Source organism: Bufo bufo, chromosome 2 (assembly GCF_905171765.1).
Source record: "Bufo bufo chromosome 2, aBufBuf1.1, whole genome shotgun sequence".
Lineage (NCBI taxonomy): Eukaryota > Metazoa > Chordata > Amphibia > Anura > Bufonidae > Bufo > Bufo bufo.
The window spans coordinates 51,437,145-51,464,678 of NC_053390.1; the positions used below are offsets into that span (position 1 = coordinate 51,437,145).

The 27,534-nt window shown below is 43.9% G+C and overlaps 1 long non-coding RNA gene across 1 annotated transcript in view; it reads left to right on the forward strand.

The window, feature by feature from the left end:
• Positions 1-584: 584 nt before the first annotated feature.
• The window catches only part of LOC120992230, a 53,867-nt gene continuing 26,917 nt past the window's right edge, over positions 585-27,534 (forward strand). Inside the window, exons 1-2 of the long non-coding RNA XR_005776943.1 lie at positions 585-637; positions 27,047-27,155. This is a non-coding gene — a long non-coding RNA (uncharacterized LOC120992230). The remainder of the gene's footprint in view (positions 638-27,046; positions 27,156-27,534) is intronic.

Genomic DNA, 27,534 nt, shown 5'->3' on the forward strand with positions numbered 1-27,534 from the left:
CCACATCACATACAAAATGGTGGATTTGCTGTTGCTTTGCAATTCCCCTTCATAACAGATTTATAAAGATTAGTCAGTAAATTACGGTATATGCCCCCCCAAATGGCACAAAAATAAAAATAAAGACTAATTACGGCACACAAACAAGCCATCATACGGTCACATTGACAGAAACATAAGAGAAGATGATGGCGGTTAGAAGGTGATGATGGAAAAGAGAAAAGAAAAAAAATCTTGGTGCTTAAGGCCCAGGCGAGGCCGCGTCCTTAAAGGGTTAAAAATATTAACTGTATGAACCAAAATCTGCAGCTAGAAATATATACGGTAGCAAGAAGACTAAATATATAAATAACCTAAAATAAACGGGACAAAAACAGAGGACCACACTGAGGTTAAAAAGCAAAAAAATGACTGGCGGCCATTATCTCAGAAAGTTGGGCGGTTGCTCCGTCCAGCGGAATGTCGGAGCCGCTCTGTTAATCAATATTTTAATGTGACTTATCAGGGAGATCGGGGCTTGTTTACTTTAAAGTTCAGCTTTGCATAAAGGGAGACTGAGCATTTCCTCTACTACTACATCGAGAGGCAGAGGTCGGACGTGAGCAGCCAGGCACATTATGTGATCAGGGGGAAGAAGGTAGGAACTTTTCAAATGATACATTGAAAAGAGGCAATATTTTTTAAAAAAAGATCATTTTATTATTTTGTATCCTATATTACAGATTATTATGTAAAAGCACAGTATATAATATTCATGTATATTGTTAGAATCTAATTATATCTGTATATCTGTTCATACCTGTATTATATGAATATAGATTTTATTTATAATTTATTTTCAATTTTTTATTTTATTTTACTTATTTATCATTTTTCATTTTATTTTACTTGTATGATTGCTAATCTATTCTCAGGATTTAAGTCATTTATATCGGATCGGTGGGTGTCCCACACCCAACACCCTCACCGATCTGCCGTTTCGGCAGTATACAGTGTACGGGGAGCTGGAGGCAGACAGCACCGTACACTGTGTAGTGGTTATCCAGGGTACTGCAGCTCAGCTCCTGACACCAGAAGCACAGCATTAATACACTCACAACAGAAGCTACACAGTGCACACGGAGGTTGTCCGACGCCCACCAACCTGATATTGATGACCTATCCTGAGTATAGATCATCAATATCTAAGTCCCAGAAAACGCCTTTAAAGAGGTATTACCATTTTATGAAGTGATTGCCATGATCAGTTGGGGGTCCGACCTCAGGGAACCCCACCGATCTTGAGAACGAAGAGGTTCTAAGTTCTTTCTTATCTTGGCCGCCGGCCCTGGAGCTGCACCCTGCCCCATTCACTTGAAGTCTATGGAGAGTGTGCAAATTATGGCCGTATCCATGTGTTATCTGTATGTTTTGTGTATGGCATCCATTTCTCAAAGCGGTAATTTATTTTCCTTCATACGTGCAGTATTACTGATCTGTGGGACGTCCATGTAAACGGGGTCCCTTTACACGGGGCCGCAATCGTTTGTCAGCTAATCATATCTTTAATGCTAGCAGAAAAATGCTCGCTGGTCGGCAGCCTGTAAACAGGGGTTGTGCTGCAGAGATAATGGGGGATGAATGATCTTAATAAGGATTGTTCATCCCCCATGCAGTGTCCATCCGTCACTGTGAAGGCTGATCACTGATCGGCGCTTGTTATGGCCATGTCAAACCACAATGTGACGCTTCCACTTGAGGACTATTTCTCAGACTGATGTCTCCTCCAAAAAAGTCCCTACAGTCATAAAATAGTCCTCACCGTATCGCTACTGGTCGGGTCTCCCACCCCTAAAAAAAAAGTGGAAGCGTCACATTGTGGTTTGACATGGCCATAACAAGTGCCGATCAGTGATCAGCCTTCACAGTGACGGATGGACACTGCATGGGGGAGGAACAATCCTTATTAAGATCATTCATCCCCCATTATCTCTGCAGCACAACCCCTGTTTACAGGCTGCCGACCAGCGAGCATTTTTCTGCTAGCAATAAAGTTTAGCTGACAATCAATTGCTGCCCCGAGTCATCACCATATTGCTACTGGTCGCTCTCCCGTACAATACACTATCCCCTGAAGAACCAGTGCTAATACTGGGGAAACGCAGCGTTGGGACGGGTCTTTATTTAAAAAAGGGGCGGTAATCTATTTCATCAACAATTTTCTGGGGGATGATATTTTATTTTATCAACATCTTTCTTGGAACCTATTTTTCCACAAGGGACGGTACTTACTTTTATTAATGTTTTCCTTGGGATTTATACTTTCACACTCGTGTTTTGGGGCGGATCTGTCATGGATCTGCAAAAACGGATCCGTTACAATAATACAACCGCATGCATCCGTCATGAACGGATCCGTTTGTATTATCTTTAACATGGCCAAGACGGATCCGTCATGAACTCCATTGAAAGTCAATGTGAGACGGATCCGTTTTCTATTGTGCCAGATTGTGTCAGAGAAAACACCGTCCAGCGACGAAGCAGAGCCAAACGGATCCGTCCTGGCACACAATGTAAGTCAATGGGGACGGATCCGTTTGGCTCTGCTTCGTTAGGCGGACAGCAAAACGATGCAGGAAGCTTCCAGAGCGGAATGGTGACCGAACGGAGTCAAACTGATGCGTTCTGAGCGGATCCTTATCCATTCAGAATGCATTAGGGCAAAACTGATCCGTTTTGGACCGCTTGTGAGAGCCCTGAACGGATTTCGCAAACGGAAAGCCAAAACGCCAGCGTGAAAGTAGCCTTAGCCTATCTGATGTCAACAAATCGTGAGTAAGAAGGACATTCACTGTCCCACCTCCGGATATACCTGCCTGGGATTCTGATCCCATATAGATGGTGTATTACAGGGATCAGCAACCTTCGGCACTCCAGCTGCTGTGAAACTACAACTCCCAGCATGCAAACATGCTCGGCTGTTCTCACAACTCCCATAGAAGTGAATGGAGCACTCTGGGAGTTGTAGTTTCAGAACATCTGGAGTGCCGGAGGTTGCTGATCCCTGCTGTATTATATGACTGTTAAAGATTTAGGATTAAACTATTGATAGGGGTTATTCGTAAGATATATTTTTTAATGTATATTTAATAAAAGGTATATTTTAAGAAGGGAGGTAAATACTTTAGTTTTCATGTTAAATCTAAATGTAAAAATAAGACCACAGATAGGAGAGCATTACGTGTCCTATCTGCCCCGGCTCTACACAGTACAATGTATGATTACTGCTGGTTATACTGTATCTCTTCAAAAGCAATAATAATAAGTAAAATGTAAATAAATAAAAATACAATAAAATGTAAAAATAAATGAATACCAGTACTTTTGATTTGTCCCATGCATAAAATTGAAATACTAAGAATATTATACACATCTCAGTCAGGATATTACAGGGTATTTGTCAGCAGGAAATTCAGTGATAAATCAGGCACACTGTCTCAGCCTTTCACTTAGTGATCTGTTTGCAAAAGACCATTGATTGGCAGGGCCGGGAGAGATGACTGTGCATGAACCTGCCTATATCCACAGTGACACCAACTCAGCAATCATGTAGATACAAAGAAGACCCTCCTCTTGCACTGGGCTGTGATCATACTCCAGAGCTGCACTCACTATTCTGCTGGTGGAGTCATTGTGTACATAGATTACTTATCCTGTACTGATCCTGAGTTACATCCTGTATTATACTTCAGAGCTGCATTCATTATTCTGCTGGTGAATTTACTGTGTACATACGATATGTTACATATCCTATAGTAATCATGAGTTACATCCTGTATTATACTCCAGAGCTGTACTCACTATGCTGCTGGTGGAGTAACTGTGTACATACTGTACATTACTTATCCTGTACTGATCCTGAGTTACATCCTGTATTATACTCCAGAGCTGTACTCACTATTCTGCTGGTGCAGTCACTGTGTACATACTGTACATTACTTATCCTGTACTGATCCTGAGTTACATCTTGTATTATACTCCAGAGCTGCACTCACTATTCTACTGGTGGAGTCACTGTGTATACACATTACATTACTTATCCTGTACTGATCCTGAGTTACATCCTGTATTATACTCCAGAGCTGCACTCACTATTCTGCTGGTGCAGTCACTGTGTACATACATTACTTATCCTGTACTGATCCTGAGTTACATCTTGTATTATACTCCAGAGCTGCACTCACTATTCTGCTGGTGGGGTCACTGTGTACATACATTACTTATCTGTACTGATCCTGAGTTACATCCTGTATTATACTCCAGAGCTGCACTCACTATTCTGCTGGTGCAGTCACTGTGTACATACATTACTTATCCTGTACTGATCCTGAGTTACATCTTGTATTATACTCCAGAGCTGCACTCACTATTCTGCTGGTGGAGTCACTGTGTACATACATTACTTATCCTGTACTGATCCTGAGTTACATCTTGTATTATACTCCAGAGCTGCACTCAATATTCTGCTGGTGGAGTCACTGTGTTCATACATTACATTACTTATCCTGTACTGATCCTGAGTTACATCTTGTATTATACTCCAGAGCTGCACTCACTATTCTGCTGGTGGAGTCACTGTGTACATACATTATTTCTGTACTAATCCTTAATTACATCCTGTATTATACACCAGAGCTGCACTCACTTTATTCCAGATATTACAGATTCTTTTAAAATGCCAACATTATGTGGAATTCTCTTTATTTCTGACACAAAACAAGCGAATAAACGTAATAAAACAACATGTAAAGAAGAGCAGAGCGCGCAGCTGTACGATGAGAACAGCACGGCGCCTACCCCCGTCTCCAGGTTTTGCTTACAGAAGGATTTCTCGCTTGAACCAAACTTAATAAAAGCAATAAAACAGCTGCTCTGCTCCAGAGCATCGCTCATTGCTTCACCTTCTCAGGGATTATTGTGGAGTTACATACAGAAAAGTAACCAATGTAACCAGACAAGGCTCAGAGGTGTGCAGCGCCCCCTGCTGTAAATAATACTAACCACACTAATCCCAGAAATCTATTATAGGAGAAAGAAGATATCTCGCTGTCTGTTATAGTAATAACTGGAGAAAGCATTACTCTCATCATTCACACCGCTGCAAGCCTAAGGGAAGACACATGTGAGATACAGAATAGCAATCCTCATCTTCACTTTTAATTGACTTTTTAATGGCTTATGTGATGTGAACCACATCCACATTAAGACAATGTGACGGCATCAGCGCAGCGTTCCTCAACTCCGGTCCTCGGGACCCACCTGCCGGCCATGTTTTCAGGATTTCCTTAGTATTGAGTAGGTGATATAATTAGTGTCAGTGCATCAGGACTTACCCCAGGTGTTCATTCTGTGGAATATTCTCAAATCATGACCGGTAGGTGGCCCTGAGGACTGGAGATGAGGAACGCTGCATTAGAGATCACTGCATGTAATAGCAACGGTCTCCTCCACTAACGAGCAGGTGATTAGAAGCTTCAGAACTGCTCTGTCTGTACTGTAGATAGATATGAGATAGATATGAGATAGATAGATAGATGATAGATAGATAGATAGATAGATATGAGATAGATATGAGATAGATAGATAGATGATAGATAGATAGATAGATAGATAATAGATAGATAATAGATAGATGATAGATAGATAGATAGATAATAGATAGATAATAGATAATAGATAGATATGAGATAGATAGATAGATAGATAATAGATAGATGATAGATAGATAGATAGATAATAGATAGATAATAGATAGATAATAGATAGATAGATAGATAATAGATAGATATGAGATAGATAGATAATAGATAGATAATAGATAGATATGAGATAGATAGATATGAGATAGATAATAGATAGATAGATAGATAATAGATAGATAGATAGATAGATAATAGATATGAGATAGATAGATAGATAATAGATAGATATGAGATAGATAGATATGAGATAGATAGATGATAGATAGATAGATAATAGATAGATAATAGATAGATAATAGATAGATATGAGATAGATAGATAGATAGATAGATAGATGATAGATATGAGATAGATAGATAATAGATAGATGATAGATAGATATGAGATAGATAATAGATAGATAGATAGATAATAGATAGATAGATAGATAGATAATAGATATGAGATAGATAGATAGATATGAGATAGATAGATAGATAATAGATAGATGATAGATAGATAGATAGATATAGATAGATATGAGATAGATAGATAGATAGATAGATAGATAGATATGAGATAGATAGATATCAGACACATAGGGGGTCATTTATTAACCAGAAATATTCCTATAGTCTGCGTATTTCTGGCACAAAAAGGTCCAAATTGTGCCGCAATCTGCGACTTTTCCCCTCTCACGCCAGGTCTAAACAAGTGTGCGGGGGATGGGTCGTCAGGCCGATCTCATTCATCATTTTCTACGCCTGTTTTAAGCGTAGAAAATGTTCTAAATGTAAGACAGCTCGGAAGTAGTTGTGGCTCCAAGAGGCCGGCACCTCTTAATAACTTCGGCAGAGCCAATGCAGGGCTTTATTAAGACCCGTATCTAAAATGCCGGTCTCAATAAATGCGCCCCATACTTCTTATACCCCCCATCCCCCAACCCTACCCAATTAGTTCCCACTTGCTTTGGCAATGCTAGTTCTGCCAATAAATAATAGACATACAGACAGATGATGTATATATACTGTATACTGACCCCCGTCCTCTCTCTTGCAGGCTATGACAGTGTCAGCGGTGCCCCCCCAATATGTAGAGCTGGAGCTGTGGAGTGTGACAATGGTGTTTGTGTCAAAGCTATCAAACGCCATTATCACACTAATTAGCTACTGTGACACCATCCCGGGGACACTAAACTTCCGGCCTGTGGCAGAAACATACAACATTCGGAAAATCCCACAAAGAAGTGAAGAAGTGTACACGACACGTGAAGCGCAGCCATGACCGGGGCCACCAGGGCCACATGTCCACGAGTCTGTAAGTGCTCCTGGTGTTTGCATTGGTTTGTGTTTTATTTTAATAAAGCTCAATCATCATCAAATAAACAGTTCTACAACAACCCAATCGATCTTCTGTTAATTCTTCGCCATTTTCAAGATCTCTGCGTGATGTCAGTGAATGGGAAAATTCTTGTTCAGAGGTTGAAAACTTGCCCATTCCTTATACTAATCCTAGCTGAGGGTTTGGGACACTCTTCTATATATCATCTGTCTGTCTAATATCTATCTATATAAAACAAAGAAAAACAGCGGCACAGCAGACGTGTAGCAGTGGGCGCACTCCATCTCTCTATCTCATATCTATCCTATTATCTATCTATATATTTATCTGATACCTATCTATGGCTACTTTCACACCTGCGTTAGGTGCGGATCCGTCTGGTATCTGCACAGACGGATCCGCACCTATAATGCAAACGCTTGTATCTGTTCGGAACGGATCCGTCTGCATTATGAATCACAAAGTCAAAACGGATCCGTCCTGCCTTACATTGAAAGTCAATGGAGGACAGATCCGTTTTCAATTGCACCATATTGTGTCAGTGAAAATGGATCCGCCCCCATTGACTTACATTGTAAGTCAGGACGGATCCGTTTGGCTCCGCATCGTCGGGCGGACACCAAAACACTGCAAGCAGCGTTTTGGTGTCCGCATCCAAAGCGGAATGGAGCCAAACTTATGCGTTCTGAGCGGATCCTTATCCATTCAGTATGCATTGGGGCTGAACTGATCCATTTTGAACCGTTTGTGAGATCCCTGAAACGGATCTCACAAACGGAATTCAAAACGCCAGTGTGAAAGTAGTCTATCTATCTATCTATCTATCTATCTATCTATCTATCTATCTCATATCTATCTCATATCTATCTATCTATCTATCTATCTATCTATCTATCTATCAAATCAAATCAGCTTTATTGGCAGGACTAAATACATTTTAGCATTGCCAAAGCAAGTGGGAAATAATTGGGTAGGGTTGGGGGATGGGGACATATACAGGGTGGGGGTATAGGAGTCCATGGTATATCAGGCTCCTCTCAGTCTATGGCAGGCACTGACATATTGTGCTGCTGTGGCCGCTGTGTTCTCCTCTTCCCCCAGCAGTATGGAGAGTCTCTCTTCCTCCTCCATGGAGATGAAGTCTGGGCAGAGATCAGACAGTCTCCTGAAGTGTCTCCCTCACTGCTGAGTATTTGGGGCACCGCAGCAGGAAATGAGCCTCATCCTCCGTGGCCTCCTGGTCGCACTGCTGGCACAGTCTGCTCTCCCTGGGCATGTACCTCTGTCAATGACGCCCGGATTCAATGAGCAGGCTGTGGGCGCTCAGTCTGTACCGGCTCAGGATCTGTTGGTCTTTTGGATTGGGGAGTTTCTCCATATATGGGGCCAGTTTGTGCTCCCCCTGCAGGCTCTGGTATACTGTCAGCTTCTGGGATGTTCTTATGTCATTCCTCTAGATGCTAATATACTCTTTTTTGCTCTTGTGTATCATCCTCTGGATTTCGCCCTTTGTCAGGCTATATTAGTTGGTGGCTTGGGCAGGCTGGGTTTGGGTGACTTGTTGCAGGGTGCTTTGTTTTTCTGGGGCTTCTTGGTGTAGCAAGGCTTTGTGATGGTAGGAGCTGGGACTGCTGCTATGCAGATGGGCTCTGAATGATAGCGCCCTCTTCTGGACAGCAAAGTATATATCTCTCTATCTATCTAATATCTATCTATCATCTATCTATCTATCTATCTATCTATCTCACATCTATCTATTTATCTGATACCTATCTATATCATATCTATCTATCTATCTATCTATCTATCTTTCTATCCATCCATCCAGCTTTAGCTAGATGAACTCATCCATATCCTCCCTACTCTATAGGTGCAGGTATTGGAGGAGCCCTCTTTAGTGGCATGACCAGCTCCCCAAAGTTAGAGCAACTGAGCGCTGACCACAACAGACCTCAAGAACTGCAGGTGGGGGCAGGAGGCATGAGCAGGGAGTGCAAATATATAGTGGTGCTTGAAAATTCATGACCCTTCAGAGTTTTCTATCTTTCTGTATACATTTGACATAAAACTACATCAGATTTTCACACATGTCGTAAAGTAGATAAAGATGACCAAAATTAATGAGTCAAAAATATTAGACTTAGTAAATTTAAGGGTGTATTAGACACCCCAATTACACAGACGATTGTTAGGAGGGATACCTTGGGTTCCTTTGTGACTATAAGGCCTCTTTCACACGGGTGTCATGGATTTGGGCTGGATAAGATGCGGGTGCGTCGCGGGAAAATGCACAATTTTTCTGCGTGAGTGCAAAACATTTTAATGCGTTTTGCACACGCGTGAGAAAATCTGCATGTTTGGTACCCAAACCCGAACTTCTTCACAGAAGTTCGGGTTTGGGTTAGGTGTTGTGTAGATTGTATTATTTTCCCTTATAACATGGTTATGAGGGAAAATAATAGCATTCTTATTACAGAATGCATAGTACAATAGGGCTGGAGGGGTTAAAAAATAAATAAAATTTAACTCACCTTAATTGTCACGGCGGACAGGATCTCAGATACACAGACAACCAAATACACAAGTGTCTAGGCTAGATGCTGGGGAAAGGTCACCTAGCACATCCCTGACTTCTCTCCCTATGCTGCTAAGCCCACATTCAGACCTTGATGGTAGGAATGATGTGTCTTCGTGCCTGGACTGCAAACACCCTAGAATCCCTGAGATGGTGAAAGGGGAGAAGGGGCAGAAGACACACAAATAGCCTAGACCGCAAACAACACAAACAGAAACCAAACTTATCTGAGCTGGAACAGACAATCCTTCCTTCCTTGAATCCAAGGCCAGACTGAATTCTATAACCCGCACGGCCCTCTGGGATTGAAGGCAATTTAAGCCAATGACCCCACCCAGAGCACCTGAAGGAAGGCGGATCCAGCATGATTCCAAAACAAACAAAAGGTTAGACACGTGCCGACAATCTGACAGACCTCCGCACACCGTCCGAGCAGGGCATGACAGTACCCCCCCCCTTCTACCAACCTTATCCGGGTGGGCTCTGTGAACAGCCCTAACCAGTCGGCTGGCGTTGACTTCCAGTGCCGGAACCCACATCCTCTCCTCGGGGCCGTATCCCCTCCAGTGTACCAGGTACTGAAGGGAACCCCGAAGAACTCTAGAGTCAAGAATCCTGGAGATCTCGAACTCTAAATTTCCATCGACCAGAACAGGAGGAGGGGGCAATGGCGATGGTTCCACTGGTCTCACATATTTTTTCAATGGATCCTCCAAGTCTGCGGAAGATACAGTCGAAACGCTACTGGATTGATCAGCGCAGATATTTTGTACAGGCCGATAAATCTTGGACCCAGTTTCCAAGATGGCACTATCAATTTAATATTTTTAGTGGACAACCACACCAGATCATCCACACACAGGTCCGGACCAGTCACACGTCTCCTGTCAGCCATTCGCTTATATCTCTCACCCATCGTCTCCAAATTCACTTGTATCCTCCGCCAGATAGAGGATAAGGTAGAAGAAAACCTCTCCTCCTCTGGCATCCCAGAGGAACTAGTCCCAGAAAAGGTACCAAACTGAGGATGAAAACCATATGCGCCAAAAAATGGCGACTTACCCGTGGATTCCTGTCTACGGTTATTCAAAGCAAACTCCGCTAAGGGCAGGAATGAGGACCAGTCCTCCTGATTCTCCGCCACAAAGCACCTCAAGTAGGTCTCCAGGTTCTGATTAGTACGCTCCGTCTGTCCATTCGACTGCGGATGGAAAGCCGAAGAGAACGAAAGTTGAATGCCAAGCCGAGAGCAGAACGCCCTCCAGAACCTGGAGACAAACTGCGTGCCCCTATCAGAAACCACATCCGAAGGAATACCATGCAATCTCACGATAATGTCAACAAAAATTTGCGCAAGAGTCTTGGCATTAGGCAGACTAGTTAACGATATAAAATGAATCATCTTGCTAAAATGATCAACTACCACCAAAATTACTGTTTTCCCCGAGGAACTCGGCAGATCCGTAATAAAGTCCATGGACAAGTGCGTCCAAGGACGAGACGGAATAGATAAAGAAAGGAGTGAACCAGCCGGTCGAGTATGAGCAACTGTAGATCGTGCACAGGTCTCACAAGCTGCCACGTAATCCTCAATGCTCCTACGTAACCCGGGCCACCAGAACCTCCGGGACACAAGGTCACAGGTGGACTTACCACCAGGATGTCCGGCAAGGACAGTATCGTGATGTTCCTTGAAAACCTTGTATCGCAGTTCTTCGGGAACAAACAACCTCCCTGGGGGACAGGAACCAGGAGCCCCCTCCTGGGCTCCCAACACCTCCATCTCCAATTCGGGATACAGCGCGGAAACCACAACCCCGTCAGCCAAAATTGGAGCAGGATCCTCTGAATCACCTTTCCCAGGAAAACTGCGAGACAACGCATCTGCCTTGATGTTTTTGACCCCCGGACGAAAAGTAACAACAAAATTGAACCTGGTAAAAAACAGTGACCATCTGGCCTGTCTAGGGTTCAGACGCTTGGCAGATTGCAGGTAAGCCAAATTCTTATGACCCGTATAAACAGTAACGGGGTGAGACGCCCCCTCCAACCAGTGACGCCATTCCTCAAAGGCCAACTTTATAGCCAGCAACTCTCTATCTCCCACATCATAGTTCATCTCGGCGACCGAGAGCTTCTTGGAAAAGAAAGCACACGGGACCCATTTGCCAGGAGAAGAACCCTGCGACAGCACCGCTCCCACCCCCACTTCTGATGCATCCACCTCCACCACGAATGGTTGAGACACATCGGGCTGCACCAGAATGGGAGCAGACGCAAAACACTCCTTAATAGTCGAAAAGGCCTGCAATGCCTTCTCCGACCAAACAGAGACGTCAGTGCCCTTCTTTGTCATATCAGTCAGAGGTTTAACGATGGTGGAATAGTTTAGAATAAATTTTCTATAATAGTTAGTAAACCCCAAAAAACGCATCAAAGCTTTCTGATTCTCTGGTCGGTCCCATTCCAGAATCGCCTGGACCTTTTCGGGGTCCATACGAAAACCAGAGTCGGAAAGCAGATATCCCATAAACGGAAGCTCCTGCACAGAAAACACACATTTTTCCAATTTGGCATATAACCTATTCTCCTGAAGGATCGTCAAAACCTGTCTCACATGATCCTGATGGGTCTTCAGATCAGGAGAGTAAATTAAAATGTCATCTAAGTAAACTACCACGAACCTCCCCACCAAGTGATGAAAAATGTCATTGACGAATCGCTGAAATACCGCTGGCGCGTTCGTCAACCCAAAAGGCATAACCAGATTCTCAAAATGACCCTCGTGCGTATTGAAGGCCGTCTTCCACTCATCCCCTTCCTTGATTCTGATCAGATTGTAGGCCCCTCTCAAATCCAACTTGGAGAACACCCTGGCACCAACAATCTGATCAAAAAGGTCGGAGATCAAAGGAAGGGGATACGGATCCCGGACCGTAATACGGTTCAATTCCCGAAAATCCAAAAACGGTCTCAGTGATCCATCCTTTTTCTTGACAAAGAAAAAACCTACTGCCACCGGAGACTTAGATGGCCTAATATGACCTTTTGCCAAACTCTCGGCGATATACTTTCGCATGACCTCTCTTTCAGGTTGGGAAAGATTGTAAAGGCGAGACTTTGGCAACTTAGCTCCTGGGATGAGATTAACTGGACAATCATAGTCACGATGAGGGGGCAATTCCTGGGTCCCATCCTTCTGAAAAGACATCCGCAAAGTCTGAGAGATATTGAGGTAGAACCGCAGTGGACACCCCAGAGATAGATGTGCCAAGACAATTCTCCAAACAAAATTCTCCCCAACCAATAATTTGTCTTGCTTGCCAATCAATAATTGGATTATGTTTTGTCAACCACGGTAAACCTAGGACTATAGGAGCAGGCAAATCCCTCATGACAAAACAAGATATAAACTCTACATGTGAATCACCCACCCTCAACTGAATACCATGTGCAATATGAGTGAGACTCCTTTGAGAAAGAGGTGAAGAATCTATTGCAAACACCTGAATCTCCCTTTCTAAAGTGCACGTACTTAGACCCAGATTTTGAAGAAAAAGAAAGTCAATAAGGTTTAACCCAGCACCACAGTCAATGAATACCTCAACAGAAAATTTTCTTGAGTCTTGCGCCACCATAGCTGGAAGGAGAAAACGAGAATTACAGGGAGCTTGCATACCTGCTTGTTCCACTACTCCATTCACGCTACCAAGAGTCAGGACGTTTTTTTTTTCTTTCATATCATCATGCGGTTTAACAAAAGGACAAGCAAAAACAAAATGGTCACTTTTTCCACAGTAGTAACATAGTTTATGTAATCTCCTAAAGTTTTTCCTACCAGAACGAAAAGATATCTGATCCAACTGCATGGGTTCCTCCCCTACCCCAGAGCTATAAGTAATATCACCCTGGGCAGCAGGTAAGACGAAACCACACGCAGAAGGGATCCCTTGCACAAAGGGACCCTTACACCTCTCTCTGATACATCTATCCAACTGTATAGCCAAAGACATAGCATTCTCTAGAGTATCCGGGTACTCATGAAAAGCCAGGGCATCTTTCAACCTCTCAGATAACCCCTGACAAAACTGACTACGTAACACAGGGTCGTTCCACCCTGACTCAGTAGCCCATCTCCTAAACTCTACGCAGTAAACCTCTTCAGTATGTTCACCCTGTAATAAGCTACACCAATTTAGATTCTGCCATCGAGACCCGATCTGGGTCATCGTAAATCAATCCCAGGGCTTTGAAAAATTCCTCCACCGACCAGAGGGCCAGAGAACCGGGCGGCAGAGAAAAAGCCCAGGATTACGCGTCCCCTTTAAGCAGAGACATGATGATACCAACCCTCTGACTTTCATCACCTGACGAAAATGGACGCAGACGAAAATACAATTTGCATGACTCATTAAAGCGGATAAAATCATCCGCACCCCCTGTAAATTTCTCGGGAAGAGCGACTTTAGGCTCCCCACCAATTTGACCTGCACCTGATGCCAGAACACTCTGACACTGTGTGACCGAACTACGCTGATCCGCAACCTCTAGGGATAATCCCTGCATGCGGTCAACCAGTGCATCAATTGACGCCATCACAAAACCGCTGAGTAATGGCAGTCACAGTATGGCGGGTTATAATGTCACGGCGGACAGGATCTCAGATACACAGACAACCAAATACACAAGTGTCTAGGCTAGATGCTGGGGAAAGGTCACCTCCTAGCACATCCCTGACTTCTCTCCCTATGCTGCTAAGCCCACATTCAGACCTTGATGGTAGGAATGATGTGTCCTCATGCCTGGACTGCAAACACCCTAGAATCCCTGAGATGGTGAAAGGGGAGAAGGGGCAGAAGACACACAAATAGCCTAGACCGCAAACAACACAAACAGAAACCAAACTTATCTGAGCTGGAACAGACAATCCTTCCTTCCTTGAATCCAAGGCCAGACTGAATTCTATAACCCGCACGGCCCTCTGGGATTGAAGGCAATTTAAGCCAATGACCCCACCCAGAGCACCTGAAGGAAGGCGGATCCAGCATGATTCCAAAACAAACAAAAGGTTAGACACGTGCTGACAATCTGACAGACCTCCGCACACCGTCCGAGCAGGGCATGACAGTACCCCCCCTTCTACCAACCTTATCCGGGTGGGCTCTGTGAAAAGCCCTAACCAGTCGGCTGGCATTGACCTCCAGTGCCGGAACCCACATCCTCTCCTCGGGGCCGTATCCCCTCCAGTGTACCAGGTACTGAAGGGAACCCCGAAGAACTCTAGAGTCAAGAATCCTGAAGATCTCGAACTCTAAATTTCCATCGACCAGAACAGGAGGAGGGGGCAATGGCGATGGTTCCACTGGTCTCACATATTTTTTCAATAAAGATCTATGGAACACATCATGGATCCTCCAAGTCTGCGGAAGATACAGTCGAAACGCTACTGGATTGATCAGCGCAGATATTTTGTACAGGCCGATAAATCTTGGACCCAGTTTCCAAGATGGCACTCTCAGTTTAATATTTTTAGTGGACAACCACACCAGATCACCCACACACAGGTCCGGACCAGTCACACATTTCCTGTCAGCCATTCGCTTATATCTCTCACCCATCGTCTCCAAATTCACTTGTATCCTCCGCCAGATAGAGGATAAGGTAGAAGAAAACCTCTCCTCCTCTGGCATCCCAGAGGAACTAGTCCCAGAAAAGGTACCAAACTGAGGATGAAAACCATATGCGCCAAAAAATGGCGACTTACCCGTGGATTCCTGTCTACGGTTATTCAAAGCAAACTCCGCTAAGGGCAGGAATGAGGACCAGTCCTCCTGATTCTCCGCCACAAAGCACCTCAAGTAGGTCTCCAGGTTCTGATTAGTACGCTCCGTCTGTCCATTCGACTGCGGATGGAAAGCCGAAGAGAATGAAAGTTGAATGCCAAGCCGAGAGCAGAACGCCCTCCAGAACCTGGAGACAAACTGCGTGCCCCTATCAGAAACCACATCCGAAGGAATACCATGCAATCTCACGATATTGTCAACAAAAATTTGCGCAAGAGTCTTGGCATTAGGCAGACTAGTTAACAATATAAAATGAGTCATCTTGCTAAAACGATCAGCTACCACCAAAATTACTGTTTTCCCCGAGGAACTCGGCAGATCCGTAATAAAGTCCATGGACAAGTGCGTCCAAGGACGAGACGGAATAGATAACCAGCCAGTCGAGTATGAGCAACCGTAGATCGTGCACAGGTCTCACAAGCTGCCACGTAATCCTCAATGCTCCTACGTAACCTGGGCCACCAGAACCTCCGGGACACAAGGTCACAGGTGGACTTACCACCAGGATGTCCGGCAAGGACAGTATCGTGATGTTCCTTGAAAACCTTGTATCGCAGTTCTTCGGGAACAAACAACCTCCCTGGGGGACAGGAACCAGGAGCCCCCTCCTGGGCTCCCAACACCTCCATCTCCAATTCGGGATACAAATCGGAAACCACAACCCCGTCAGCCAAAATTGGAGCAGGATCCTCTGAATGACCTCCCCCAGGAAAACTGCGAGACAACGCATCTGCCTTGATGTTTTTGACCCCAGGGCAGAAGACACACAAATAGCCTAGACCGCAAACAACACAAACAGAAACCAAACTTATCTGAGCTGGAACAGACAATCCTTCCTTCCTTGAATCCAAGGCCAGACTGAATTCTATAACCCGCACGGCCCTCTGGGATTAAAGGCAATTTAAGCCAATGACCCCACCCAGAGCACCTGAAGGAAGGCGGATCCAGCATGATTCCAAAACACCGTCCGAGCAGGGCATGACATTAATCCACTTGTTCGCGCAGCTCGGCTTCTCTTCTTTCTTCAGGACCTGAGTAAAGGACCTTTGATGACATCACTGCGCTCATCACATGGGCCATCACATGATCCATCACCATGGTGATGGATCATGTGACGGACCATGTGATGAGCACAGTGATGTCACCACAGGTCCTTTTCCTCCTGCACAGGAAAGAAGAAGAAAGAAGAGAACCCGGGCTGCGCGAAGAAGTGGATTAAGGTGAGTTAAATTCTTTTTTATTTTTTTTAACCCCTCCAGCCCTATTTTACTAAGTATTCTGTATTAAAACTGCTATTATTTTCCCTTATAACCATGTTATAAGGGAAAATAATAATGATCGGGTCCCCATCCCGATCATCTCCTAGCAACCATGCGTGAAAATCGCACTTGCTTGCGGATGCTTGCAATTTTCACGCAGCCCCATTCACTTCTATGGGACCTGCGTTGCGTGTAAAACGCACAAAATAGAGCATGCTGCAATTTTCACGCAATGCACAAGTGATGCGTGAAAATCACCGCTCATGTACACAGCCCCGTAGAAATGAATAAGTCCGGATGCAGTGCGGGTGCAATGCATGCACCTTCACGCATTGCACCCACGCGGAAAGAGGCCTAACACACCTTGCTTCTGGCATAATCTTTGTCGTTGGACCACTCCCGGGGCGGGTAATAATGGTCTTGAGTTTCCTCTAAGACCATTATTAAGCTATTTAAGCCACTATTATGGTGTAAAAAAAAGTAGCAAATTATGGTGCACACAATTTGCATAATAATTTGCAACTTTTTGAGTTTCTCACCACCTTTCCGAAGTGGCGAGAAAAGGTGTGTGGCTTAGCAGGAGGGGCAAGGCTTTACTTGGCCCACCAGATTTACTATAATTTACATCAGAAACTGGCATAGGTTACAGCTCAAGTCTACGCCAGGCCCACAAATAAATCTCTACAAATCTGTCAGACTGTATATTGGTGGAGTCCAAACTCTTTAGATATGGTTTTGTAACCTTTTCCAGCTTGATGGGCATCAACAACTCTTCTTCTGAGGTTCTCAGAAATCTCCTTTGTTCTTGCCATGATACACTTCCACAAACATGTGTTGTGAATATCAGACTTTGATAGATCCCTGTTATACGGAACTATTCATTTCAATGGATCCGCAAAAAAAACTGAAGGTACTCCGTATGTCTTCCGTTTCAAAGGTAGAACATGCCCTATTATTGGCCGCATAACGAAAAAGGATAGTACTGTTCTATCAGGGGCCAGCTGTTCCGTTCCGCAAAAAATGGAATGCACACAGACGTCATCCGTATTTTTTGCGGATCCGTTTTTTGCCGACAGCAAAATACTGAAAGAGCCTGACGGTTGTGTGCAAGAGGCCTAACATTCAGTAACACAAGGTATAAAAACATTACAACATTTGTATACTGTATAGTATAAAAAGAAGCAGCAAACCAAAGAAGAGGATATGATCTGGAAAATTACGACAAATAAAAAGTGGCCAAATACAAAGTCCAAGGACAATAATAACACAGCTGTACACAGCAACCACAAGAACCAAAAAGATACAAAAACAGTGTCAACACCACACTGATCATTATCACTGAAGTGACATTAATGAGTAACCAACTGTACACTACGTGCAGAATTATTAGGCAAATGAGTATTTTGACCACATCATCCTCTTTATGCATGTTGTCTTACTCCAAGCTGTATAGGCTCGAAAGCCTACTACCAATTAAGCATATTAGGTGATGTGCATCTCTGTAATGAGAAGGGGTGTGGTCTAATGACATCAACACCCTATATTAGGTGTGCATAATTATTAGGCAACTTCCTTTCCTTTGGCAAAATGGGTCAAAAGAAGGACTTGACAGGCTCAGAAAAGTCAAAAATAGTGAGATATCTTGCAGAGGGATGCAGCACTCTTAAAATTGCAAAGCTTCTGAAGCGTGATCATCGAACAATCAAGCGTTTCATTCAAAATAGTCAACAGGGTCGCAAGAAGCATGTGGAAAAACCAAGGCGCAAAATAACTGCCCATGAACTGAGAAAAGTCAAGCGTGCAGCTGCCAAGATGCCACTTGCCACCAGTTTGGCCATATTTCAGAGCTGCAACATCACTGGAGTGCCCAAAAGCACAAGGTGTGCAATACTCAGAGACATGGCCAAGGTAATAAAGGCTGAAAGACGACCACCACTGAACAAGACACACAAGCTGAAACGTCAAGACTGGGCCAAGAAATATCTCAAGACTGATTTTTCTAAGGTTTTATGGACTGATGAAATGAGAGTGAGTCTTGATGGGCCAGATGGATGGGCCCGTGGCTGGATTGGTAAAAGGCAGAGAGCTCCAGTCCGACTCAGACGCCAGCAAGGTGGAGGTGGAGTACTGGTTTGGGCTGGTATCATCAAAGATGAGCTTGTGGGGCCTTTTTGGGTTGAGGATGGAGTCAAGCTCAACTCCCAATCCTACTGCCAGTTTCTGGAAGACACCTTCTTCAAGCAGTGGTACAGGAAGAAGTCTGCATCCTTCAAGAAAAACATGATTTTCATGCAGGACAATGCTCCATCACACGCGTCCAAGTACTCCACAGCGTGGCTGGCAAGAAAGGGTATAAAAGAAGAAAATCTAATGACATGGCCTCCTTGTCCACCTGATCTGAACCCCATTGAGAACCTGTGGTCCATCATCAAATGTGAGATTTACAAGGAGGGAAAACAGTACACCTCTCTGAACAGTGTCTGGGAGGCTGTGGTTGCTGCTGCACGCAATGTTGATGGTGAACAGATCAAAACACTGACAGAATTCATGGATGGCAGGCTTTTGAGTGTCCTTGCAAAGAAAGGTGGCTATATTGGTCACTGATTTGTTTTTGTTTTGTTTTTGAATGTCAGAAATGTATATTTGTGAATGTTGAGATGTTATATTGGTTTCACTGGTAAAAATAAATAATTGAAATGGGTATATATTTGTTTTTTGTTAAGTTGCCTAATAATTATGCACAGTAATAGTCACCTGCACACACAGATATCCCCCTAAAATAGCTAAAACTAAAAACAAACTAAAAACTACTTCCAAAAATATTCAGCTTTGATATTAATGAGTTTTTTGGGTTCATTGAGAACATGGTTGTTGTTCAATAATAAAATTAATCCTCAAAAATACAACTTGCCTAATAATTCTGCACTCCCTGTAGAGGAGAACTCCAGAATCAGAATTTATTTTCATACTCTTTGGTTAAAGGGGTATCCCCATCGTGGACATACAGGTTCTTCTCAAAAAATTAGCATATTGTGATAAAGTTCATTATTTTCTGTAATGTACTGATAAACATTAGACTTTCATATATTTTAGATTCATTACACACAACTGAAGTAGTTCAAGCCTTTTCTTGTTTTAATATTGATGATTTTGGCATACAGCTCATGAAAACCTAAAATTCCTATCTCACAAAATTAGCATATCATGAAAAGGTTCTCTAAACGAGCTATTAACCTAATCATCTGAATCAACTAATTAACTCTAAACACCTGCAAAAGATTCCTGAGGCTTTTAAAAACTCCCAGCCTGGTTCATTACTCAAAACCGCAAACATGGGTAAGACTGCCGACCTGACTGCTGTCCAGAAGGCCATCATTGACACCCTCAAGCAAGAGGGTAAGACACAGAAAGAAATTTCTGAACAAATAGGCTGTTCCCAGAGTGCTGTATCAAGGCACCTCAGTGGGAAGTCTGTGGGAAGGAAAAAGTGTGGCAGAAAACGCTGCACAACGAGAAGAGGTGACCGGACCCTGAGGAAGATTGTGGAGAGGGACCGATTCCAGACCTTGGGGGACCTGCGGAAGCAGTGGACTGAGTCTGGAGTAGAAACATCCAGAGCCACCGTGTACAGGCGTGTGCAGGAAATGGGCTACAGGTGCCGCATTCCCCAGGTCAAGCCACTTTTGAACCAGAAACAGCGGCAGAAATGCCTGACCTGGGCTACAGAGAAGCAGCACTGGACTGTTGCTCAGTGGTCCAAAGTACTTTTGAGAGTCTGGAGGAAGACTGGGGAGAGGGAAATGCCAAAATGCCTGAAGTCCAGTGTCAAGTACCCACAGTCAGTGATGGTCTGGGGTGCCATGTCAGCTGCTGGTGTTGGTCCACTGTGTTTTATCAAGGGCAGGGTCAATGCAGCTAGCTATCAGGAGATTTTGGAGCACTTCATGCTTCCATCTGCTGAAAAGCTTTATGGAGATGAAGATTTCATTTTTCAGCACGACCTGGCACCTGCTCACAGTGCCAAAACCACTAGTAAATGGTTTACTGACCATGGTATTACTGTGCTCAATTGGCCTGCCAACTCTCCTGACCTGAACCCCATAGAGAATCTGTGGGATATTGGGAAGAGAAAGTTGAGAGACGCAAGACCCAACACTCTGGATGAGCTTAAGGCCGCTATCGAAGCATCCTGGGCCTCCATAACACCTCAGCAGTGCCACAGGCTGCACCTCAGCAGTGCCACGCCGCATTGAAGCAGTCATTTCTGCAAAAGGATTCCCGACCAAGTATTGAGTGCATAACTGAACTTAATTATTTGAAGGTTGACTTATTTGGTATTAAAAACACTTTTCTTTTATTGGTCGGATGAAATATGCAAATTTTTTGAGATAGGAATTTTGGGTTTTCATGAGCTGTATGCCAAAATCATCAATATTAAAACAAGAAAAGGCTTGAACTACTTCAGTTGTGTGTAATGAATCAAAAATATATGAAAGTCTAATGTTTATCAGTACATTACAGAAAATAATGAACTTTATCACAATATGCTAATTTTTTGAGAAGAACCTGTATATGGCGTAACCCATCTCTAGGACCAATACCTATAGTATGTTTCCCTATCTTCCGTTCCATATGGTGAGTAGGCCACCACATCCAGGCAGGTTATATGTCTGTCACTGGATTTCTGGAGATGGGATGATCCAGGGATTTATTATAATTAGCACATATGAAGTTGGGAAGGAAGTTTTTCCCCCTAATACAAGGCAATTGTTTGCCACTAGTGTTGATCGAATCAAAGTATCCGAAGTTGACTTAGATCCGAATTTCATGAAAAATTTAATTTGCCGCAAAGCCGGATTTCCTTGTGCTTTGTGGTAACGAATAAATTTTCAGTGAAAGGCCGGTAGAAAAAAATAAAATAAATCATACTTACTTCATCCATTTGATCCCACGCAAAATCTCTTGCGCAGTGATGTATGATGTCACCATACCAGCCAGCATGATATCATCAAGCACCGCGTGAGATTTTGCGAGGGATCTTCAATCAAGATGGCATCGGCCGCCTCTTCGCGCTTAAATGGATAAGGTGAGTATTATTTATTTATTTTTTCAACCCCTGAAAACCCTTATTTTTAATCTCAGATGCCGCGATCAGAGATGAATGTGGCATCTGAGGGGTTCAATGACCAGGGTGGTGCAATCACCCCTGCCTGTCCTTGCGCTCGCTACTTACAAAGAAATGCGCTTTGTGATGAAGTAATCTGTGAAATTCAGTGAAGCAGCCGAATCTAATTTTTGTAAACTTCGCTCATCACTAGTTGCCACCTCATGGTTTTTATTTTTTTTGCTTTCTTCTGGATCAACACTGCAGGATCATAAATTGGACTTGGTGGACCTGTGTTAAGGATATGCAAATCGATTCTAAACTAATCAGATTTGTTACAAACGTCACAAACATTTGCCCATCAAACATTGTGTAGATTTTAGGGACTATGTTCAGAGAAAGCTTTGAGGAAGTGAGTGCAGGTCATACTAGCAGTTCTACATTACAAAACCAATCCCTTGCAAGAAACTTTTTTTTTTTTTTTATATGAACAGTGAGACAGATTTTTTTTCAAAACCTCAAGTGCCAGCACTGCACCCCAATATCATTCTGCTGCAAACGCCGAGCAATTGCACATTTTTTATTTCATTATGTCTCTGTTAATAAACGTGTTGCATTATAGCAAAAGCATTTTATGACAATAATGCCATGTTATTGAACACCTAGTTGAAAGACAATTCCCAGCAAACACAGATCAGAGATGAGACAGAGTTTTTCACAGACATTTAGCATAAAATGTAATTGTTGAGAAAATGATATTACACGCCTAGTTGAAAGACAATTTGTTGCAAACACTGCATTGTTCTGTCATAGCGGATGCATCAGATAGCGAACCAAGCTTTTCATAGACATTTACAAATGTAATTGTTGAACAAGTGATATTACACGCCCAGTTGAGAGACATTTCAAAGCAAAAATTGCATTATTTTATTCCCAAAGTATTTTGTCAATATCAGTGTGCGGTGTGTTTGTAGAAGGGTAGGGACATTTAATTGTGCATGTTTTTAAACTGCAGAAAACACACCTGCAATTTTTCTAGTAATATTAATATTCTGTGTACCAAACCCACTTTTCATTTATCAGTCTCATAATAAATGGAACAGTGGAGTACAAAATGAAAGACTTAGTCTTTGTTATCCGATTCAGTATATGGTAGTAGTAGCATCAGTAGCAGCACCAGCTATCCACCCAGTAGTAGTAATAGTAGTGACACTTGTAGCCATGGTGGTGGCGGTAGGGGCAGTGGCAGCAAAAGCGACACTTGGGGCAAATACAGAGCAGGGAATCGGGTGGGGGGGCCAAGGTGCATCAGCAATAAAAAGACAAGATATAAGAAAAACCTCCTAAAATCTGGCAAAGCCAGATCTGCTTCTCTTGTGGTCAGCTTGGAAACTGTTGATGCCACTGATACTGTGGGTGCAGGCTCAAAACGTGCCACAGTTTGGTAAGCTAGGCTGTCTCTTGCTCTGTGCAAGCAACTCCCATAGGGCTGTTTTTCTCCATTAAACCAGTACACAAAACCACAGCTGTGTGCAAGATCTGCAGGATTAAAATAATCCATGGCAATTCAAAAACAAAGACAGGTACCAGGGCTCTATTGTACTACACGAGGCGGCATCACAAGATCCGGTGGGAAAATAGAAGTGGCCAGCATTCCAAAATCAAAACAAGTCTGTCCTCCTTGTCCTGGTCTTCTTTGTGGCAGCCAGACCACATCCTCAAGCAGTACAGTGTCCTTGTCATCATCATCAGCTGCTTCTTCTCCTGCTCAATTTCCTTCTCCCTCTTGTCTTCTGCTCCATCGTGAGACATCCATATCAGAATGTGTGGCTATGAGAAAACTATTTGAGCAAGCTGCACGCCCATCTGTCCAAGTTACCGGCAGTGCAGTTATTGCTGTACCACTGTAGCAAAGGTGGCGCTGTTCTGCACCTTCACCAATATTTTTTTTTGCTCTATGATATCCATACTTCTGCCTAGCTGTCCATTTGTTTTCAAAACAATTGCTTAAAATTGCAATATTCTCTGTGTAGCAAGATGCAGGAGCAGCTGTTATGGGCAGGGAAAGTACATGTTTTTCATGGCACACTGGTTCAATATTTGTTGCGGCAGCAGAGAGGCAGCACTCCAGCAACAATGCTTGTCCTATTGATACCTTCATGTTTGTGTTGATCTGGTTCCCACATGGGCGCAGCATCGCTCTTGCTCCACCTCCCATCTATCATATGTGTACAGTTAAGCTTTGCCATTCCTTGTTACAGCTGATTAGCCTGGGCTAGAGTAGCCACTCACTTGCTAACGTGCAACTGCAACATGCCGCACCCCAGGGCTGATCGTGTCCCAGGTCTATAGGAATGCCGAGTGGTGTGGTGTGGCCTTAACAGTCTCTGTGTATCATGGTGCTCCTACCTGGATACTGTCGGTTCACAAGGCTTGGCTCCGAAGCAATAAAGGGGATGAGTGATGGTAGAGAATAAGTCGAGTCTCATAAAATTCAACAGCTTTACTTGCATCAACTTGTATCCAGACAATATTGAGGCTTTCTCTTGGTTCCAGCAGGTTCTGGCAGCTGGACTTTAGGACTGTTCTGGTATCTCTGGAGTGCGGTGCCTGTTGACCCCCTAGTGACACTCTGTCGGAAAATCCATAAGGAGTCATGGTGCTCTATGAGCTTCTTCCCTCTGGAGAGACTACTTCTGCAGCAGGGGGGCCTCCCCTAGCTGCTACATCATGGCACGTATGCATCAGACGCTGCCCTGGCTTAGATGGACTATACACTTCCTGCTGCCCCTCCCTTGGTAGGAAATGGGACTAGCCCACTTCTGCCCAACAGGGGGGAGACTAGATCTAAAGATCTCTTTGCCATATATCCTCTGCCACCTGCTGGTGAACCAGGCACATTACATGTACAACATTAGGAATGCACAATGTAGGAGGACCTGGAACAAATACATAGATGACATTATTGGTAGCAATCAAAGAAGTAGCAGGGTGAAGAAATGATAATACCACTCTAGGGTATTACACATCAAGCACCAAACATCCTGCAGGCTGTCTCCTTGCAAGCAGCAACTGGGCAATGTGGTCAGCAACAATGGCAGGAACATTGTGGATGCATTGCATTTGGGGGAAATAACACCTTCTCCCTGCATGGTGCACATGATAAATTTAGTCTTGCAATGCTTTTGCATTGACTTGCAGAGGGTCATGTTCAGGAGACTGTCCTCGCATTTCAGCTTATGTGGTAAGGAATGCCATCCTGGACTTGCAGCGACAGAACGGTCTGCTATTGCACCGCTTAATCCACGATATTCCAATTCGCTGGAACTCCACCTTGCACCTGCTAGAGTGTCTGTACAAGCAGCGGGAAGCGTTGAATAATTTCATGCACCAGGCGACCTCGGCTCATCAGAGACGCCTGTCGCGTACTCGGGCCCTTTGAAGAGACTACCAGATTTGTCAGTCGGGACAACTGCAGCATCAACGATGTCACCCCCCTGATATTCATCTTACAGAAGCTGCTCAAGCTGATGCAACAAGGGACGGGAGAAGAAGAACAGCTTACACATTTTACTGGTCATCCTGTAGCTGTTAGGAACCCACAAGGAGAAAGTCCCATGGAGGAGGATGAGGCGCTATCACTGGAGGAGGAGGAGTCAGTGGTGGAGGAAGAGCAGGACTTGGCTGATGAAGATGATAATCACGACACCCAATCATCTCAGTGGGGGGCAGAGCCAGAAGGAACAAGCTGTATACTTGCTTGTTTACGTAATGACAGCTGTATCCTTACCACCAAGCAATCTGATGTTTACCAGATAGCAATGATTAAAGACCTTCGCTATCAAAGCAAAATGGGGAATGTTTTCCTGTTGCCAAAAAGGAGGCCAAATTACTTTATTACCAAAAAATACTGTGTACACAGCATGCTGCAGCTTTCAGCAAGCAGATGCCTGCCACCTGTGTCTGACAGGTAGGCCCCTCTCCGCCCCCCACAGAGTCACTCATCTCCCACTGTCTCCGTTACCACAAGCAGCAGAAGCAGCAGCAGGCACATCAGTATCATCAACATGATGGGACAATTTTTTCATGTGCTGCACCAGGCTAAGGCAAATCAGCAAACGGAGACGCACCGCCTGAACACCCAGGTTCAGTCCCACCTGGACTCTGACCCATACCTTGTTCCCTGACCCCATGGACTTCTGGGAAGCAGTTGGAACAGTGGTCCAAACTGACCCAATATGCTCTCTGATCTGTCTTATCCAGTCTACAGTGGCATCTCAGAGAGGGTTTTCAGCGACACAGGGAGCGTTTTGACACCCAAACGGACAAAATGGTCCTCCACCAGTGTACAAAACATCACTTATGTAAAAATGAACATGGCATGGTACCGTGAGGATCTTTACCTGGATGAGGCCCATGAATAGATCTGCCCTTGTTGATGGTGCTCTATCATGCCACTGCTGCTGTCTGCCTGCCTACCATCATGTTCCATACCGTATGGCTGCTGCTGCCGCCACCACCGCAGCTGCTACCCCCTGCTGCTACTCCCACTACTGCCTTGTATTTTCTATGCTGTGCTACTTCTGCTGATGCCACTATTGTGGCCAAGTGCCTCTTATAGACACTGCAGTAGGAGCACTGCTGCTGCTCCCAAATGAAAGGTAGAATTTTTCCAGGTTCGTGGATAGATGGATGGATAGATAGATAGATAGGTAGATAGATAAATGATAGGCAGGCAGATAGATACATTTCAGAGCCTAGGTAGGTAGATAGATAGATAGATAGATAGATAGATAGGGGATAGGGTAGGTTTATACATAGACAGATTTGAATAGCTAGAATTAACAAGATGGCATTCTAACAAACTGTCTACAGAACCTCTCAGGAAATGTTCCATCTCTGTAACAAAACTAATTGGGAAGAAATGTCTCTGGTGAAATACTTCAGAGTAATTGCTGCGTTTCAGAGAGAAGCCGAGGCAAGGATCTGCTCCCTGACAGCGGAAACAAACAGACAAACAATCCCCCGATACCTGCTGTAATAAAGAGTCCACGCGGGTGACTGATGTGCAGAGCCGGGAGGATTCACATCCTTGAGTCAGACATCTAGAAATGACTAATATGATGCTGGTTGGCATTTACGTCCGGCCTGCGCGGCGGCCGGGGCACGGGTGATTTCATTAATTCTGTATTTGACTTTCAAAGGGCTTCATCTAAAGCAGAAGAGCTAAGAAAATTGGAGACAACATTAAAAGAAGAATACATGAAACACATAAAAGAAGAAAAGCTTTTGATGTAAAAGAGCAAGTTTGAGGTGAGGACACAACTTTTAGAATGGATCAATTATCAAAGGCTCAATTGGTTCTGTGCAAATTTGGGTTATGTGCATGGTACTAGATTCTTCCTGTGTTCTGACCCATTTTCCAAGAACGATAAGGCAATCCCACCGTGGCTACCGTGGTGGAAACTGCTATGCGATAAAAGCAACATCATGGTTCACACGTCCACAAGTTATACATTGATTTATTGTTACTAGCGGGGTGCTGTTGGGTCACGCCCTTCTCCTACAGGTGCTGCAGCAGTCGCTATCTGATGCCACACCCAATAATTTAGGGACTCAGTTATAAGAGGCCACCATGAAGTGGCAAGTGGCCACAAAAGATATACAAGGAACCTCATGTTCCTAAATTTAA